Here is a 6577-nt window from a genome sequence, read left to right on the forward strand (position 1 = left end):
ATTTTCCTAGAATTATGATCGTTCCAATTAGTAAATCAAATCCAAAAATCCAATGTCAATATGTTTTATTGAAAACAAAAACTTTTTTTTTAAATAAACACAAGCAGAAAACAAAATTAGAAAAGGAAAAACAAAACAAATAGAAAACGAAAACAGAAAAGGGGGAAAATCTCCCCACACCCCCACACTTTATCCATGCATTGTCCTCAATGTATTCAATATGTATAAAATGCAAAGAAAAAGTATGAAGTGTACTTACCTCCTCAAGGTGGAAGGTATGAGGGAGAAGTCAAGTTCATCCCATCCATCGTCTTGTTCAGCATATCTTGATTTTCATTGAATATCCGAAGACGATGCCCATTAACTTTAAAAGTTCTTGCTGAAGATTCTTCCTTGATCTCCACTGCTCCATAAGGGAAGACTTCTGTAACAATGTATGGTCCTTCCCAAGTAGAACGCAACTTACCACTCATGTGACCAAGCTTGGATTTGTATAGTAACACCTTCTGGCCTACCTTGAAATCCTTTCTAGCCACAAGCTTTTGGTCATGGAACTTCTTGGTTTTCTCTTTGTAGAACTTTGAATTTTCATAGGCTGCAAGCCTAATCTCCTCTAGTTCTTGCAACTGAAGTTTTCGCTCATTTCCTGCTTCTTCCAAATCCAAGTTGCATGCTTTCACGGCCCAATAGGCCCGATGTTCAATCTCCACAGGTAGATGACAAGCCTTTCCAAAAACCACCCTGAAAGGTGACATACCTATAGGTGTTTTGTAGGCTGTCCTGTGTGCCCAAAGTGCTTCATCCAATCTTGTGGCCCAATCCTTTCGACTAGGCTTCACTACTTTCTCTAGTATCTTTTTAATCTCTCTGTTAGAGATCTCTGCTTGTCCATTGGTTTGGGGGTGATATGGTGTAGCAATGCGATGTGTCACCCCATACTTCTTCAACATGTTCTCAAGTAGCCTATTACAGAAATGAGTCCCCTGGTCACTGATGATGGCTCGTGGTATCCCAAATCTGCAGAAAATGTTAGACCTGACAAAACTCATAACAACTCGAGAATCATTAGTCCTTGTAGCTATGGCTTCCACCCATTTGGAGACATAGTCTACAGCAAGCAAAATATAAGAAAACCCAAAAGAAGGAGGAAAAGGACCCATAAAATCAATACCCCAAATATCAAATACCTCACAATATAGCATGGGTTGTTGAGGCATTTCATCCCTTCTTGTAATGGATCTGGCTGCCCTTTGGCACTGCTCACAATTTTCATATACCCTCTTTGCATCTTTAAAAATGGTAGGCCAATATAATCCACAATCCAACACCTTCCTACCTGTTCTTTGTGTGCCATAATGTCCACCAAAAGGAGACGAATGACAGAACTCAAGCACATGAGGTATCTCCATATCTGGAACACACCTCCTTATGACTTGGTCACTACCAATGCGCCATAAGATTGGGTCTTCCCAGATGTAGTATTTTGCCTCACTCTTTAGCTTGATTCTTTCATATTTGGAGAAGGAAGGAGGAATAGCAGAAACAACCAAATAGTTAACAATATCAGCAAACCAAGGTTCAGGAAACATACCTTTCACAGCAATCAATGCTAGGAGGACTTCATCAGGAAAGTCATCCTTAATAGGAATGTTATCTTCTCCATTTTCAATCCTGCTAAGATGATCAGCTACCAAGTTATGTGCTCCACTTCTGTCTAGAATCTCAATGTCAAACTCTTTGAGCAGTAGCATCCATCTGATCAACCTTGGTTTCGAATCTGCTTTCTTCAGAAGGAATTTTAATGCTGCATGATCAGTATAAACAATTACCTTGGAACCAAGTATATACGGTCTGAATTTGTCCAAGGCAAACACAACAGCCAATAATTCCTTCTCAGTTGTGGTGTAGTTAGCCTGCGCTGTGTCCAATGTTCTGGAAGCATAATATATCACATGTGATAGCTTCCCATCTTTTTGTGCAAGCACCGCTCCTACTGCAAAGTTTGATGCATCACACATCAACTCGAACGGTAATGTCCAGTCAGGTGGCTGGATGATAGGAGTGGTGGTAAGCGCCTTTTTCAATGTATCAAACGCATCTTTGCACCTCTCTCCAAAGTCAAATACTACATCCTTTTGCAACAAGTTGGAGAGAGGGTTGGCTATCTTGCTGAAGTCCTTGATAAACCTCCTGTAAAATCCTGCATGTCCAAGAAAAGATCGAACCTCTTTCACAGAAGAGGGGTAAGGCAATTGTGAAATAATATCAATTTTAGCAGGATCTACAGATATACCATTCTTGGAAACAACGTGACCTAAAACTATACCTTGTTCCACCATAAAATGACATTTTTCAAAATTTAGAACAAGGTTAGTTTCTTCACATCTCTCCAAGACTCTAGCAAGATTAGACAAGCAATGATCAAAAGATGAACCATATACACTAAAATCATCCATAAAAACCTCAATACAATGCTCCAACAAATCTGTAAAAATACTCATCATACATCGCTGAAATGTTTCAGGAGCATTGCAAAGGCCAAATGGCATTTTCCTATAAGCATATGTACCGAATGGACAAGTAAAAGTAGTCTTATGTTGATCCTCTGGGGCAATACAAATCTGAAAATACCCAGAGAATCCATCAAGAAAACAGTAATGAGACTTACCTGCCAATCGATCTAACATCTGGTCCATGAATGGTAAAGGAAAGTGGTCCTTCTTGGTGGCCTGGTTTAGTCTTCTATAATCAATACAGACCCTCCAGCTATTCTGAATACGGGTAGGAATCAACTCGTTCTTCTCATTCTTGACCACGGTGATCCCAGATTTCTTGGGGACCACATGTACAGGACTCACCCAAGTGCTGTCAGAAATAGGATATATAATACCTGCTTGTAGCAACTTGGTGACTTCTTTCTTCACAACCTCCATCAGCTGAGGATTCAGTCTCCTCTGAGGTTGCCTCACTGGCTTAGCATCCTCCTCCAAGAGTATTCTGTGCATGCAGAAAGAAGGACTAATACCGGGAATATCTGCCAAAGTCCAGCCTATTGCTCGCTTGTGATCTTTGATAACCTGCAATAGCTTTTGTTCCTGCTCGTCAGTAAGCAAGGCAGATATAATAACAGGGAGTTTCCCATCCCTCTCAAGATAAACATATTTCAAATGAGATGGTAAAGGTTTCAACTCCAAAGTGGGTGGCTGTTCCACAGATGGCAACATTTTACTGCCTAAGGTAATTTCAGCCACCTCAGCATCACACTTGGACGCCACAGAGGTATCAAATAGTGACACCGCGTCCTCAACATCACCTGTTTTACAATTTTCTCTTTCGTCTAAAATTGAGCCCGAAATATTCGAAAGAGAAAAATCCAAAGAAGAAGAAAAACCAGATAAAACGTCCAAAAGTCCAAAAGCATAATTGTTCACTACATTACTCAATAAATCAATACAAAACAAAGAATGGTCTTCAATTGGGTGTTTCATGGCTTCTAGCACGTTGAACTGCACCTTCTCATCTCCTATCTCCATAGTCAAGGATCCTGCATGCACGTCTATCTTGGTACGTGCTGTCATCATGAATGGTCTTCCCAAGATGATTGTGGTTGAACTCATTCCTTCATCATCCTTCATGTCTAAGATATAGAAATCTGCAGGAAAAATTAACTTGTCCACACGGACAAGCACATCTTCTAGCACACCTGCAGGGTTAACTGTGCTACGGTTGGCCAATTGAATGACCACACCAGTAGACTTAAGAGGTCCAAGATGAAGTGAAGTAAAAACAGATAAAGGCATTACATTAATAGAAGCTCCTAAATCTAACATAGCATTGTCAAACTTAGTACTTCCTATAATGCAGGGAACAGAAAACATACCTGGATCCTTACACTTTTGCGGCATTCTGACTGCAGGCTTCTTAATTAAGCTAGAGACGTTTCTTCCCATGTTCACTACCTCTTTGTCCATAATACGCCTTTTATGTGTACATAATTCTTTGAGAAACTTGGCGTATTTAGGAATTTGTCTCACAGCATCCAACAAAGGAATGTTTATCTCCACTTTCTTGAAAGTATTCAGGATTTCTTTGTCTAACTCCTCCATCTTTTTAGTTTTTGGTTTCAAACGGTTTGGATAGGGAGGAGGAGGAGAATAAGGAGAAGGATTTTCAGAGGAAGTATTAGGGGATACCAACCTGGAGTTATCACTGGGTGCAGGCATCTCAGATGTTGCTTGTGTTGCTTCATCTGATCTTCCTCTTTCATCATTAGGTACAACTTCATTGTCCTTATCTTCATCTTCTTGGGCATCCCCAAGACCTTGTATTTGCTTACCCGATCTTAAAGTAATAGCACTTACATTTCTCGGGTTGATTACAGTTTGTGCAGGCAAATTGCTTGAGCCTTGTTGAGACTTCATCTGATTTAACTCATTTTCCATTTGTCCAATCTGGTTCTGCAAGTTTTGATTGGTTGCTTCCATCGTCTGTTTCAACTCATTGATTTGTCCCTTCATCATGTCAGCCATCATTTTCATCATTGCCTCCATGTTTGAATCACCAGAGGTTGCCGCTGGTTGTGGTTGTTGCCTCTGTTGAGGTGGAACATAGACTTGTTGGTGTTGAGGCTATTGATTTCCCCATTTCTGGCTGGGATATTCCTTCCAATCTGGGTTGTACTTGTTGGAGGACAAATCATGGTTGTATTGCTGCCGAGGTGGTCTATTATTGCCATAGATGTTTGCAGCATATGCTTGAGGTTGTTCATTGTCTAACGTCCCTGTCTCTTTTAACATAGAGCAAGCCTCTGTAGGATGATTAGTAGAAGCACAAATTCCACATAAAGTAGAAGGGACAGGCTTTTTCTGTAAGTCTGTCAAGGTCCTTACCATTGTCGCTAAGTCATCCAACTTCCCTTCTAATTTCTTGTGATCTGCAACATATGAAGCTTCTACTCCATGGGTTCCCTTTAATAGAGTTATAGAATTACTCCTTGTGGAAAATTGTTGATGGTTCGACGCCATAGTTTCAATCAATTGTCTTGCATTTGTTGGCGTTTTGTCCACCAATGACCCTCCACTTGCAGCATCTATCATTTGTCTATCCATGATACTCAATCCCTCATAAAAGTATTGAATGAGGAGATGCTCATTTATTTGGTGATGAGGACAGGAAGCACATAACTTTTTGAATCTTTCCCAATACTCGTGAAGACTTTCTCTTTCTTGTTGCCTTATCCCATAAATATCTTTGCGAATAGCAGCAACTCTAGATGCTGGAAAAAACTTTTCCAGAAATAATCTTTTCAGAGTCTCCCATGTATTGATGGATCCTGGCGGAAGGCAGTATAACCAATTCTTAGCGGCATCTTGCAATGAGAATGGAAAAGCCTTAAGCTTGATATGTTCCTCTGTCACTGTTGTAGGTCTCATGGATGAACAAACAACATGAAATTCCTTCAAATGATGGTACGAGTCTTCTCCTGCTAATCCATGGAATTTGGGTAAAAGATGGACTAACCCAGACTTAAGCTCACATTCTCCATCTGGATATTGGATGCACATGTTTTGTGTAATTGCTGCATCCGGTGAAGCCAACTCTCTTATTGTTCTTTCTTCCATTCTATCTTCTTGAAATTCTGGTTCAGGTGATGGATCAGAAGATATGTTAATCATCGGAGGTGATTCTAGTGGTACACTTTCAGTGGTAGGTTCAGATGATGATGGTGCTCCTTCAGTAGAACACCTGAGATCAAGTCTCCTACGTGATTTACGCAAGTTCCTTTCAAGTTCTGAATCAAGTTGATAAAATTGACCCGGATTGGCCAGAGTCATGCACTATTCAAGTCCACCTGAAAGTGTTTCCCTGTGTGTTTTTTTCTTCCTATTCTTGTTTTGGAGAAAGATTTCAAGAAAGAAATGAGTTAAGATGTCGTTGGGTCTACTCCCAGGAAAGAGAGGTGCGTCACAGTGGACAACTTAAATACCAAGTCTTTCCTAGACAGAGTTTTCCAAACTAGTCTCAAAAAATTTCTTAAAAGAAATTCTTAATCAAAACAAAAATAGAACTTTGCTTGGAATATATTAACAGAAAACTAGATACTACAAAATAAAAAACTATATCAAACGTATATGCGTAAAATAAAAAATAAAAATAAAAAATAAAATAAAATAAAATAAAAAAATAAAATAAAATAAAATAAATAAATAAAAACAGAATCAAAATAAAAGAAATACTAACCGTACTCCCCGGCAACGGCGCCAAATTTGATATCGCTGTCGTTAGGCGATCAAATTACCACTACTTTAGCAACTTCAGTATTGCCAGTTTGTAGTGAAGAAAATAGTTAGGGTTAAGATAACCCTGAGTCGTCTCACAACGAATACGGAATTGATCTCAAATATCTGATTCTCAAAAATGCAATTTAAAACTAGCAACTATAAAAATAGGGGGTTTTGAAATGCAAAAGAAAATGACACGGAAGATTGTAAACACAGTAATAGTAAATAGGTCAATTCCACTGCTTTTTCTAAATCAGATTCTTCATTGGTTATCTAGAGATTATTGTTAAATTAAT

Source organism: Vigna unguiculata, chromosome 3, assembly GCF_004118075.2.
Source record: "Vigna unguiculata cultivar IT97K-499-35 chromosome 3, ASM411807v1, whole genome shotgun sequence".
Taxonomy (NCBI): Eukaryota; Viridiplantae; Streptophyta; class Magnoliopsida; order Fabales; family Fabaceae; genus Vigna; species Vigna unguiculata.